Genomic DNA, 13,262 nt, shown 5'->3' on the forward strand with positions numbered 1-13,262 from the left:
CTCATGCTCCAAAACGTCTGTTAGTCTATAAGGTGCCACAAGACTCTTTGCTACTTTTACAGATCCAGACTAACACAGCTACCCCTCTGATACTGTGATTATACAGCAATTCATGCTCACAAATGTTGCTGTGAGAACTTCGTTCCACAATACTCCATGTGTGACAATGCTGATGGTTAAAGATTCATGGTTTAAACCAGGGGTGTCAAACTTATTCTGTGGTGAGGGCCATTTACCCTTCTGGTTGGATTCCATAGATTAGAGAGAGAAGGTGAGTGAGGTAACATCTTTTATTGGACCAACTTCTATTGGTGAGACAAGCTTTTGAGCCACACATAGCTTCTTCACAGACCCAGGAAATAAAATTTCTAAGTCAGCCACGTTGCTGAGGCACACATTTTTAGTACTGCCTCAGGGAAACTCCCTCTGATTGGCTGCTTTCCCCACTTACCTTCCTCCTTGGAAAGAACAGCCGAACAGGACAGCTGCAGAGGTAGAGCTGCTCTCCCTCCCGCGCTTCAGGAGCTCACACCAATCTCAAGACAGGAGGGAGCAGAAAGAGCCCAGCAACTCAGGGCAGGTGCTCCACTTCCCCCTTGTGAGCAATGGGAAGGATGTACTCTTTCCCCGCTTCCCTCTCCCTCCCTGCAACACTGGGCTGAGAAGGGGGAGAGCGGATACCTGCTGCAGCCCCCTTCCCTCACTCTAAAAATTGACTGGTGAGGGAAGAATCCCAGGAGCTGCAGAGATGAGGCTGGGACCAGGGGCAGAATTGATGGCAGGGCTGGGGGACAGGATTGGCTTAGATGGGAGAGAATTAACTGCTGGGCAGGAGGATAGGAGATGTGGAGTGAAGAGACCCTCCCCCCCTACAGCACTGGAGGCAGCTTTCTTCCACAAGGCTGAGCTGCTTAGAGCAGCAGGAAGAGGCAAGAGGGAGTGAGAGGCAATTGCTCTTCTGGGCCTGGTGCTGCATGGCTCAACAGTGGCAGCAAGTGGGGAGAAGTTGAGAAGGAAACTTCTGTTCGAGATCTGGTGAGAGCTCAGTTGACTGTGACCAGTCAGGTGCAATCTCGCTCCTCCCAGGTCTGACTCTTTTGAAGTGTAGCATGTGCAGGCTGGATGCCTTAGAGGAGGAAGAGGGAGCTGCAGACAGGAGGAAAAGATCTTGTGGGCCCTATGTTTGACACCTCTGGTTTAAACTAATTGTTTCTCTAGATGCAGCTTAAGTGGAGAAACATCCTCCTTGAACTGCTTGCCTCCCACTGGATTATCTTATATAAATCAGGCAGAAGTAGCACAAGCCTGCTCCTAGCAGAGTTAGCTTGAATGTTTCAATTTGCCTCTTGCGACTATATGACCCATTATACTTGGACCTCTGCAGTCAGGAGGGTTATGTTCATTCATTACATATGTGGAGCTGTAAGCATAAGTTAAATAACTCACGCATTTCTGAATGTCTTTCCTATACATAGCATCACAGTATTGCCAACCTCAGGCATTCAATTACAAATAAAAATAAAAAATAAAATAAAAAACCTTGGGGCTCATTTTGTTTGCCTTCTGAGTCTTTGGGGTGCATTCAGGTCCCATTTTTAACCTTTTCTCTGCAACCATGAGAGTTGGGATTTTTGTTTTTTCTAAATGAAAGCTGAGATTCTCACATATGACTGCAGGAGAGGGGGCTTTAAGAAAAAATACCCGGTATCACAAGACTCAAAATAAAATCATGAAAGTTGACAACACTGCAAAGTGCAACATTAGGACAATGCTATGTTAATTGAACCATGTCAAACACATCACTTTCAGAGCAACCACTGCAAGCAATAGACTCAAAATCTCAATTGTAATGACAACAGCTTTACTGTCCAACAGCAAAACTATACACAGGGAACAGCAATTCTTCCCCTTTCAAGCTTTCCTGGGCTGACAAACTGGTGAACAGATCCTCAGCATTACGAAGGATAGGGTTTAGTTTGTTTAGTGTAAGCCAGGTAGCAGAGATTTTTGTGCCAAACTACAGTATATAGCATACACACATTTTTGCTTTTGAATAATATAGACTAATTTAAGGAAGAAAATGAACACCCTGACAACAAAGCAAGCTATGCAAATCTTTAAAGTTATCCTTTCTTCAAAATCTGAAACACAGTGAACCACAGGTTTTTTAAATGGTGAGAAAATGGGTGCCTTCTCGTATTAGAAATTACCAATATCAAATTGTCCTACTTTTGGCCAAGGAATGAAAATATTTCTAGAAGAGAATTTAGTCAACTATTTCCGCACACAATATTACTTTTATATTTGTCTGAATATCTGAGTTTGATAGAATGTGACATGCTGACTGTTGTAAGAATGTTAGACAAAATAAAAGTGACACACAAAGGTTTTTGTTTTTGTTTTTTAATAAAAATTGAATTTTATTTCTTCATTACAAGGTAAACTAGTATTGCAGTTTAAGACCAACAAAAAGGTTGGACAGCAAATTGCTAAATAGTCTTCTAAAGGCTGGAAGAAAGGTAATTAAAAAAGAAAACCAATGAAAAAATGAAAATTAATGTAAAATTCCAAGCATAACATGAAAAAGGAACGAGTCTTAATAAAGTTAATTTAGAATCCTAGGTGCCTCAATTGAAAATGTATTCAGAAATGCACCTTACCTTGCTGAGAAATCTAGGTCTCCAGAAACTCAATACCTTATGACACTCTTTGGCCTGCTGGTATTAGGAAGCGGTTACTATTCATAAAAACCTTTTTGAGTCAGGCATTCATATAGACACCAATCAGTTTACAATTTGCAATGCAATAAGTCTGCATTTCTATTAATACAAAAATTTCCAAGGTCACACTTTAAAATTATGTCTTGAACTATTGCACCTTTGAGTAGAATGGAGATCAGGGAGAAGAACAGTACAGGAAGACCATATAACCTTTAAAGGCTGAAGGAGTCATCAGTGCTAGTTACCCTTTGTAAATTTCCCAAAAAGGAATTTATTCTCCTTTCTAACACTACCTTTTTTTTTTCAAGACATCAATAATAGTAAGCAAACTGAATCTAACATCACATGTATTCAGAATGCATACCCCTTATTTTCTCAGCTTTATAGGATGTCATGGGAATGTTATTTAACAACACAACATGTGACAACAATATGAACAGTTCAAAATCTTTTCTACACAAAATACATTAAACAAGGGGCTGTGGTGTCAACAAGCTCTATTAATTGGTTATATTACAATTCTATTAATGATGAAGTCTATACATTTAAGATTATTGTATATGTTACTATCATGTTTGGTTGGGAAATTTCAAATGAAATTTCTCCTTATTTCAAGGAGATAAACTATACATTTGACTACCTGCCAGTTAGCACCTGTAACTAAACTAGTTTAACTGGGGGTAAGGAAAGGACTCAAACCTCCAAATCTCAACAGGCCTCAAAGATTCAAAACCCAGAGGGGCTCTTTATATACGTCTGATCCAACACAGGAAAAATCCTGAGAGAACATATGACCATAGATATTTCCATGAAAAAACAACCTTCGTGTTTGTTCAGCCTCTAAGCAGAGCCTACAATTGATCTGGATCTAAGATGACCCTTTAGACCATCCCTATTTTAAAAAGATGCCATTTTATCAATATTGTAAACATTATAGAATCTTTAATACGGAACTTTTCATCACGAGTTATCCCACTGTAAAAAAACCTAAATTGTAGGATACTACCAAAGGTTCTGAATAATGCACATTCAGTCTTGCCTTGTATGCTAAAATCATTTCACTACACTAAAGACATATAATATCACCCACTACCTGAATAATTTTGATCATCCTAAAAATTAATGCTGCTTCTTTCCAAAGTCAAAAGACATACTGCCTGCTACAGGAAATCTGTATATTCTGATCACTACTTTTCTTCTATGAGAATATGAAGTTTTTATTTTTGAAGTTCAATGCAAAGGAATTTAGGGTCTTAAGCCTTTCAAGTGTAAATGAAATATTAAATATACTTTTTTTTATATAATGCTATATGACACAGTGTACCTTACCTAGCAAAAAGCCAGGGTTTTAAGTCCATAACCTAGTTTACACAAAACACACTGATAAACAGTTTATGCAAGGGGCATAAGATTCCATAAATAAAATTAGTTAAAAAAAAAAAAAGTCAGTAAATTGTACATTGACAGAAGTAAGGAAAGGAAAAAAGAAATAAGGTATTTCTAAAAAGAATGCCATGTATTTTTACTAGAAACACAAATGACAAATATATACAACATTTAAATCTGCAATTAACCACATGTAGCTAGGGAAAACATTTACAAGGACTTGGGTATGCAACTAAGCATAATCAGATTGAAAAAATACAGCATTAAAAAAAATCCACAAACCTCAATACTCTCAACAAAGAAACAAAATCAGAACATCCACTCATAAACAAGTTAAAGCCTAAATTTAATAAGGTATCTTTTGTTATACACACACAAATGCAATAGCCATTTGAGAGCCGAATTCTATGTAATTTAAAAAAAAAATTGACAAATGCCTGTCTTGTGTAATACAATCTGAATTTACGTTGTTGGCACATTAAAGAACAGAGAGGGAATGAGAGCAAAAGGTGCATGTTTCCCCAATATAGTCCACTGTTTTTCGGTCTTTAAAAACACCTTTTTAGAAAGCAGACTAACTTTCTTAGCTAACCTGACTGTAAAAGTATTCTTATTTTTGTTGCTTTAAAAAAAATCCATTATTTCAGGTAACCGTTTAATCCTTTGGACAAGAGCCATATCATGTTAACTTAAAATGTTACTTATGAAAGCCCACATACAAAATATCATGTACTTCCTAACAGATTATTTTGTCCTTTCACAAACAGAAGGAGAATAAATACAATTGGATACCAAAGAACACTTCAAGAAAAATTAATGCATCATCCAGGTGCATCACCGCCTGCTGGTAAACTAACAAACTGACATCTCCTGAGAGGGCACAGAAAATTTTCAGTACTGCTTAATAAACTGAAGCATGATACAAATTCCATTGCAGATCTAATTACACACATGAAACGTATAATGGGACATATTCCTTTTTGGCGTCTGTAAGGGTTTTTGGATTATTTTTATACACACATGATCTTTTCACTTTAAACCAGAACAGATTTGACAAAAGTAAACCTACAATGAAGAGATAATCCATCTAGTCACTAGATACATCAGATCGCTATCTAACCACTCAAACTATATACATATTGAGACAAGGTAGAAATTAGGGGCCTCATATATTAGGACCTCACCAACAAGCCAGACAGATTTCTATTAAAAGTTTAACTTTTCTATTGGATATTTTGGTGCCTCCATTGCCAGCAATGGAAGTCTCTACAGAAGGACGAGGAAGGGAAAAGAAATGATACCCAATGTGGAAAGAGTAACAGTATCATTCATCAATTTCAGATAACTAAATTGAACAAAATCTTGGTTCCTGCTTAATTTTTTTTAATTTTAGTGATGAAATTAAAAAATACTTCTTTTCTGGGTTTAAGCTTTCTAGCCATGTGGACACATTACTTACCTGCTGCTCCTTCGGTATTAGCTATTTCCCATGTAAAGGTATATGCAGGTTATTTCTTCCCTTAAACTTATTACAAGTAACAGAAAATAAACAATGTTTGTTAAGAAAGCTAAGAAGTTACATCAGAACTAGTTAAAACCAACCTACTCACAAAAACAGGAAAAAGTCATGTGACTTGTTTGATACAATGTTTAGTATACAAAGTTTTAAAAGTCAGTTTTCATTTTTAAACAGGGTTAAACATCTGAAAGTCAAAAGCAAGTAGTTTGACAAACACCAATAATCCCGTGCATGAGAACTTGAGGTACAGAATTTAAGAAATAAAAATGTGCAGAGGCATGTGGGCAAGTCCAATAGTATCAGCCTATCTGCAGAAAATCTAGCGTAATGGTAGATGACAAAAATTAAATTAAGAGTCTCAGTGTTTATATAAAGCTTTTGCAGTTGCACAGGATATAGGCCCCAGTTCAATAAAGCACATAAGCATGTGTTTTCCTGAATAGGGCCTTAATATTTAACATAAAATTAAGTTATAAAATAAACCAATGATTTGTGTTAAAGAGTACCTTTTGAAGCCACTGAGGTCTTGAAACTTAGCTTAAAACGTTAAAACATGCTCTGCAAGCTATCTGTATAAGAAGTGAAAACTTCTCAGACTAATCTATTAAAGTGACTCAAACTATATTTTAAGAATGAACATCCATGCCAGTCTGCAAAAGCAAATTGTAAATTTGCCAAGTGTTATACACACTTCCTATTATTCTAATTTTTATCCTTCATAAAATTTAGAACAAATTCTAGTCATTTGAAATTTTCTTTCATTCTTTAGTTCATACTCTGATATTAAAATGTTTGAATTCCAACTTCCAATAAATTGTTTTTAGACAAGTTTGCAAAACCTCATGACTAAATCTATTTCACTTTTTGTTAAGGCAGTAAGGTATTCCCCACCAGTGCACAAGGGATGTACAAGTGTACTGTCCCCCTTTTACACAGATGTGTGGATAAACCCCAGTTTTAAGAAAATACCAAGCCCACTGGAATCCATATTATCTGAAAAAGTGGAAACATCATGACTGGTTTCATCGGTCACATTTTTCTAATATACAGCTATGTACAGACTGCCTATGGCCTTGGAAAACCTAAACAAACACAAGCATTATTAACATAAAACCGTAAACAACTGCAGCTGTATTTCAAAAAGGCCAGCATTTCCCCAACATTAAGAGTTTACATTAAAATAATGTAAACTGTAGTGTCTTAGTCCAGCTGCATGTTGTAGGAGACAATTTTCAGTTTACTAAAATCATCAACCTAGGATTTCCTCTCCCCAAAACAATGACAGACTATGTGGATCACAGAATGTCAAACTGCAGTTTTTACAATTTTACATGCCTTTCAGCAAATTCACAGGCCATCTATGTAAAAATTGCTGGAAAAGCAAATTACTAAAGCCTTTGTGTAATCACCTATTTGTATATCAAAAACAAGTGTGAAAGAGTGGCATTAGTATTTTTAAGTCACTGAACGCAAGATTAGGTTGATGCATATGCAAAAACTGTATTGCAATGCTTTTTAAAGACAATATAAATGTTTTCATAGAATCATTATCTTTAAATATTGCTGAACACAAGACTTTCCCTGAGGTGTAAACATCAAATAACTTGAACAGCTTTACACATCAGCCCCATTAAAGAGTTTATTACAACACTACATCTACTGTAATCAAAGTGGTGCTGTGTACAGACATTATCATATGAACATTTTTAACAAGAACAAACTACTATAAAAACAAGGATTTACTTGACTTTTTTTCCAATTGCTTGCACATTATAATTGCCAAATGTATATAACCAGTAATAAAGTTGCAAAAGCTATAAGTTTCAAATCACACAGGTTTCCCTCAAATAAAACAGTTAAGCAACATAAAAAAGTAAAAGAGCTACTGGTTACCATGTATGCAGATTTGCTTTATTCAGATCTATTCCTGTTCATTTTATCCATGAATCCTTACAGGCTCAGTTCAATCACAAGAAGCAAACCGCTGGACAAGCATCTTTCCATGAAGAATGTTTCTTGTCTTTGCAAGGTGTTCCTCTTCCTTCAGCTGTAATGTGTCAAAATTTGTGATGTAGATTTTGCTAGTCCCCATAATACACAGAAAAATTGTTGGCTTAACTATACATACACAAGTCGTGCACCTACTTCACCATAATGTAATCTAACACAAATAAAAGATATTGAAGCAGTAGCTACTTGTTTGTCTGAAAATTCTCAAAGTGTAATTTTTCTATAAAATCTATTTTTACTAAAGGTTAATAGTTGTACAAGAAAGTTGAAAAAATGCAATTTAACAATTAATGTACCAAACCACAAGAAACAAATAGCTACTGTTTCTGTGAATGATGGAAACATTTATATAGAACATTTCCTGAAGTATTCATACTGAAAGAGTCAATAAGAAAAGTACTTGGATGATGCTGCTACAACCAGATTTGTTCTTTACATTTTTACCCACCCATTTACAGCAATTCTAAACTGGTTCTTTCACAATTAAATACTGCACTAAATGTTTAATGCAGTGGGTGTTTTACAGATTAGTAATATATTTAACAGTGCACAATATTTTCTGCAATTTATAAGCTTCATACCAATGTTACAAAATTTGGAAACTAACAAATTAATAGGGGCTCTGGATTTAAAAAAAAAGTACTGTCACAATTACAAAAACCCACTTTGCTTAAAAAAAATACAATACAGATGAGAATTCAGGTTTCCCACACAAGAACAAAACAAAAAAACAGAACACCCTACATCCTAGTTAGACTAATTATTTCAGCAATCAATGTATCTAAAAGGAATCACAACAACTCGTTTAAATATAATTGTAGAGCTCACATAATACTTGGATGGTATAATTCCATTCACTGATGCTTCATTTAAATTCCATTACAAAACACAACTAGTTAACTGTACGTTATCAATAGGTCACAATTTCTACATTCAACAACTTCATAAGAATTTAAATCAAGTTGCTTAAAAGAACCAAACACATTAACCGGTCATTTAAAAAAAAAATCAGACATTTAGAGAAGCAATTTCATGAACACACACCAATGCACAGCTGTCATAAGGATTCTTGTACTACTAAAATGGTTCAAGATAATTAGGTAGCAAACTTGTATTGTATGGATGATAGATAATTAGTTGTCCTTCCTTCCCCCAGAATGACCGGTAATGTTTGATTTAAAAAAATAAAATAAAATAAACAAAAAAGAATTTATCATCTATATACTACAGTCTGCATACAGCAGAATCACTGAAATTTGAACTAGTGCCTGGAAGACCTTTTCTATCAAGTGACAAATGTATTGACTAGTGACTTCCTTTGGGGATTCTCTCCTCCAAAAGAGACCAGATCCCCACAGCTGCTTTTAAAACTCGATTTTTCAATAGAAAAGTAGTACTAAAGTGTCACCTGCATGCAAAACAAACATTTGCAATTGAAAGCCAAGTTATTAATGCAAACAAGGGATCTCAATGTTTCAGAGGAGCAAATAAATAAATGACAGCTGCGAGACTGCATGTCAGAATTTGCTGCTCTTGCAATACAATGCTGTGCAGAAATAGTGGATCTTTCAGCACTGCTACAGTGACAGTTAACAGATCCAAAAGCATCAATTTGATTTACAATACTAACATAAAAAGTTTGAGTCCAATGGGAGAGTTTGCTAGATTTTCTAGAGTTCATAAAGAATCACAGGTACTTTTGAAGAACCTGTACAGGATCACCACTTTTTAATTTAGGGCACTATGCAGATTCTAAGAGACTGTCAAGATTATACTGAAGCTAAATTACAAATTACAAAACATAAAACACTAAAATTCCCCAAACTAGTATAAATTCTCATTAAAAAAAAACTAACCTGTCAACATATTCTGGCTAATTAGCAAGCTTAGATGTAATGCTTCCTATAGTAGGAAATAAATCTGTATGCATTAACATTTTCAACATTCTACTTTGTAGAAAACTGAAGTACAAAACAGCTTATAAAAAGGGTGAAATGCAAAAGGTTACATATTGAATTTTTTTTTTTAGTCAACGTCTTTTTGCAATGCCACTTCTTTCTTTGTCTAAGAACTGCTTATTTCCATACACTACAGAGTTTTCCAGTGTTCCTGTTAATAAAACTGATTTTTTTCCTCACATTTTAAATATCTTACTTGTAGAATAGCCTGCTTAAGGCTAAATCTTTGGTCTTGGTCTACGTCCCCCCACATCACCTAAAAGTAGTCTCAAACACTTTGCTTACCTCTTAAGGTATATTTATGTAATGATTTAATTTGCCAGTGTTGGGCATTTTTTTGTTTTTCCTATACAGAGTGAGAATATCTTCATTTTTTAATATACATTTTTTAACGTGGCTCAACAGGTCTTTTTTTTTTTTTGGGTGGAGCTTGCAGTAGCAGCTTGAAATTTTTTTTTAAACCTCTGCATGTCCCATATAAGTATTTTAACAGCTATGAAATGAAAGTATGACAACTCTCTTCTATCGTTATATTTAAAAGATTTTATGTGCATATGCCCTTTAAATAAATGCAATACCCTAACCAAACGTATCCATTTCAAGGAAGTTACAGTCTATCATCATATATTCACATTTGGGGGAGGAGGGGGAAAGAGGTAAAAATACAGATTTATTCCACATACTAATAGTTCCTAACATGTTCATGTACTGCAATAAAGTTCTCCTTTTATCTTATTTTATACACAAACAAAATCATTAATTAACACACAAAGATCAAATCTTACAAAAATTCAGTTTCAAGGCTGAAATTCATTCCTCAACTCAACCTAGTGTCCATAATATTACATACCTCCCAAAAGTGTTATATTTTTCAGTAACATTTACATGCGACAGAGTGAGCAGAGAACAGTTTCAATCATGACTCTAAATTCACTTGCTCTTCTGAATTTAAGTCAGAAGACATTGTATGAATTCAGCTCTGTTGATCATTAGTGTAAATGCTACTATTCTTTCACTACTTTCACTACTCTTTTACATATTATGCTTCTTCACCTATTACTACTGTACTTACCTTATACCTTTGTTCAACCTTAATGTATACTTTAAGGTTGACACCAAAACCACCCCTACTCCACAAAAATAACTATTATGAAAGGAAAATATATTCCCAAACTCCAGTTTCATGTCACTTTAAACCTTTTCTATTATCCCAGATTGTCTATTCTTTGAAAATAACTGGTAACTTAGTTCATAAATGTGTTCAGCAGAGAGATTTGCATTTTCTAACCAATTTGCCTAACAAATTAGATTTTTAATGTTGCAGTGTTTTACCTATAATAAAACAGACTACTAAAAATATGACATCAATATACTGAAATATATACCCTTTTACAGAATACAGAAAATTTTCATAAGGATTCATTAAAAAAAATAAAATGCAATTTCTCTCTTTGAAAAGAAGAAACTAGGTTTTAGTTTACAAATTAAAAAGCCGTTAGGCAAGTATCTTTCACATTCAGGTATGAGGAAGACACAAAGGCAGATCAAGCTGCCACAGAGAAACATAAAAAGGGAAATATGTTGGATTTTTTAAACAAACTTAGTTCTCAAACCACAGTAAGCAAAAGGATAAAACCTAACCCAATTTATTCATTCATTGGACAATACTGTATCCAGCCCACCCTTTAACAGTTTTCAAATGTAAAGCAGCCACCTTAAAGATACATTTCTTGTGGAACTGCTTCACAGTGCAAATTTCAGTCCGACATTGACTGTACAACTGAGGGGAAAAGAGATAATGTAAGGTGTAGGGAAGATGGAAATATAATGAAACCCAGGCAGTAATGTGTGCAGACAAAAAAATATATCAGATACCAATAGGATTGAGAAACGGTATACCATTATACATTTGAAAAGAGTTAATAGGCAAGATTTTAGTTTTGCTTTTTAAAAAAAAATAATAATAATCAAACATATATTTTATCAGAGCACCCCCGAAGGAGATGATGAAAGTGCAGAAATTGTTCAAAGGCACTGTAAACTTTTAAACGATAGACTACTCACTCCCATAAAGCATTGAGGCAGTCGCAAATAATACAAAATAAATTTTATAAAGCAAAAAAGGAAGAGCATACCACTGAGGTACAGCTTCTCTTTTACACTCTCTCCTCCAGAATGAGTTTCATGAATTCAACCAAATGTACAAAAAGCATGATACCTCTTATGAGGAATTCTAGCTCTACAAAAAAAGGGCCTATTAATTTGACAGAAGTAAAGAGTTTTCATAGTATAAGGAAATAGAAAGACATAATATTGCACATTCTATAGCTGTTGCCATCTTTTTCAGTTTCCAAATTAACATCATGTTTCCCCAAGTACAATATTTTTTAAAATCAGAGACTAGGTGTATCTGAGAAAAATGGCAGCAATATCTCCAAAATTAACTATCACTGAAACAATGCCAAATTGCTTAGTGCAGTTAGGCACTGAACAGTACTGCTGTATTGTTTGAGATACGCTAATAGTTATTCGTTTTAATAATAAAACAATCAATCTGCAAAATAAATATTTTTCTATTAATTGCAAGTTTTCAAAAAACAGGCTCATTTATCTGACATTTAACAAGTGAAGTGCTTATCAATCTTATGAGCATTCATCTTTATTTTCCATGGAAAACAGGAATCTACCTGTAACAATGTATTATCAAGTACAATATTCTTCTACAGACACAGAAAGGACAAGTTGTGTGAGTTTTTTGTTTTTTTTAAAGTGATACTAATACTCAAGATCAGCGGTTCTCAAACTGTGGGTCGGGACCCCCAAGTGGGTCACAACCCCTTTTTAATGGGGTTGCCAGGGATGGCATTAGACTTGCTGGGGCTCAAGGCCGTAGCCTAGGCCCCACCGCCCAGGGCCAAAGCCAAAGTGCAAGGGCTTCAGCCCTGAATAGTGGGGCTCAAGTTATAGGCCCCCGCCTGGGGCTGAAGCCCTTAGGCTTTGGCGTCCCTGCCCATGGAGGTAGGCTCAGGCTCAGGCTTGGGTCCCTCTCTTGGGTCATGTAGTAACTTTTGTTGTCAGAAGGGGATTGAGGTACAATGAAGTTTGAGAACCCCTGCTCAAGATTATTTTACTACAGATGGACACAAGTACTTTATTTTGGGACTGTATACTCCAGAAGTACACTAGAAGGCTTAAGGATTTTGCTTACAGTGGTCTGAGAACAGGAAGAGAAATAAGTTATGAAAAATGGAGCACAAAGTCTACATACATATTGAATATTACAATGTTTGTGTACTTTTCTCTTTGCAGTTCATTCCAAATTCAGTTTAATTGTGCAAAAAAAATTATACAATTAGAAAACAGCTATCCAAATAACAAAAACATAAAATGAAATAATGTGTAACATTCAGAAGTTATTAAAATCCAGACAGTGAGATTAAGATGGGACAGTAATAGCTGAAATACATAATTGAACCACCAGTTAAACTAAAACCTTTCTAAAAATCAGGGGCTAAAGTTGATGAAGTTACATTACTTTTCTGTTTGTACATGTTCATTTTGGTGTTACTCCTCCTTTAAATCAGATTCCTCTGATTATTAACACATAGGTTCTTGATTTTCTAGATTTTACATCAGCAAGTTGTACTTTTAAAAAAATCAACCACCGTT

The 13,262-nt window shown here is 34.9% G+C and overlaps 1 protein-coding gene and 1 long non-coding RNA gene across 6 annotated transcripts in view; one reads left to right on the top strand and one right to left on the bottom strand.

Annotated features, from left to right (window-relative positions):
- LOC120383167 overlaps positions 1-13,262 on the top strand; it is a 33,363-nt gene that overhangs the window by 6,831 nt on the left and 13,270 nt on the right. The window lies entirely within an intron of this gene.
- CPSF6 (cleavage and polyadenylation specific factor 6) overlaps positions 3,101-13,262 on the bottom strand; it is a 49,694-nt gene continuing 39,532 nt past the window's right edge. For all 5 annotated transcript variants that reach the window (XM_039500810.1, XM_039500800.1, XM_039500841.1 and 2 more), the window contains one exon: positions 3,101-7,672. The gene's annotated coding sequence lies outside the window, so the exon portion shown is untranslated. The remainder of the gene's footprint in view (positions 7,673-13,262) is intronic.

The sequence above is a fragment of the Mauremys reevesii genome, linkage group 1 (genome assembly GCF_016161935.1).
Source record: "Mauremys reevesii isolate NIE-2019 linkage group 1, ASM1616193v1, whole genome shotgun sequence".
Lineage (NCBI taxonomy): Eukaryota > Metazoa > Chordata > Testudines > Geoemydidae > Mauremys > Mauremys reevesii.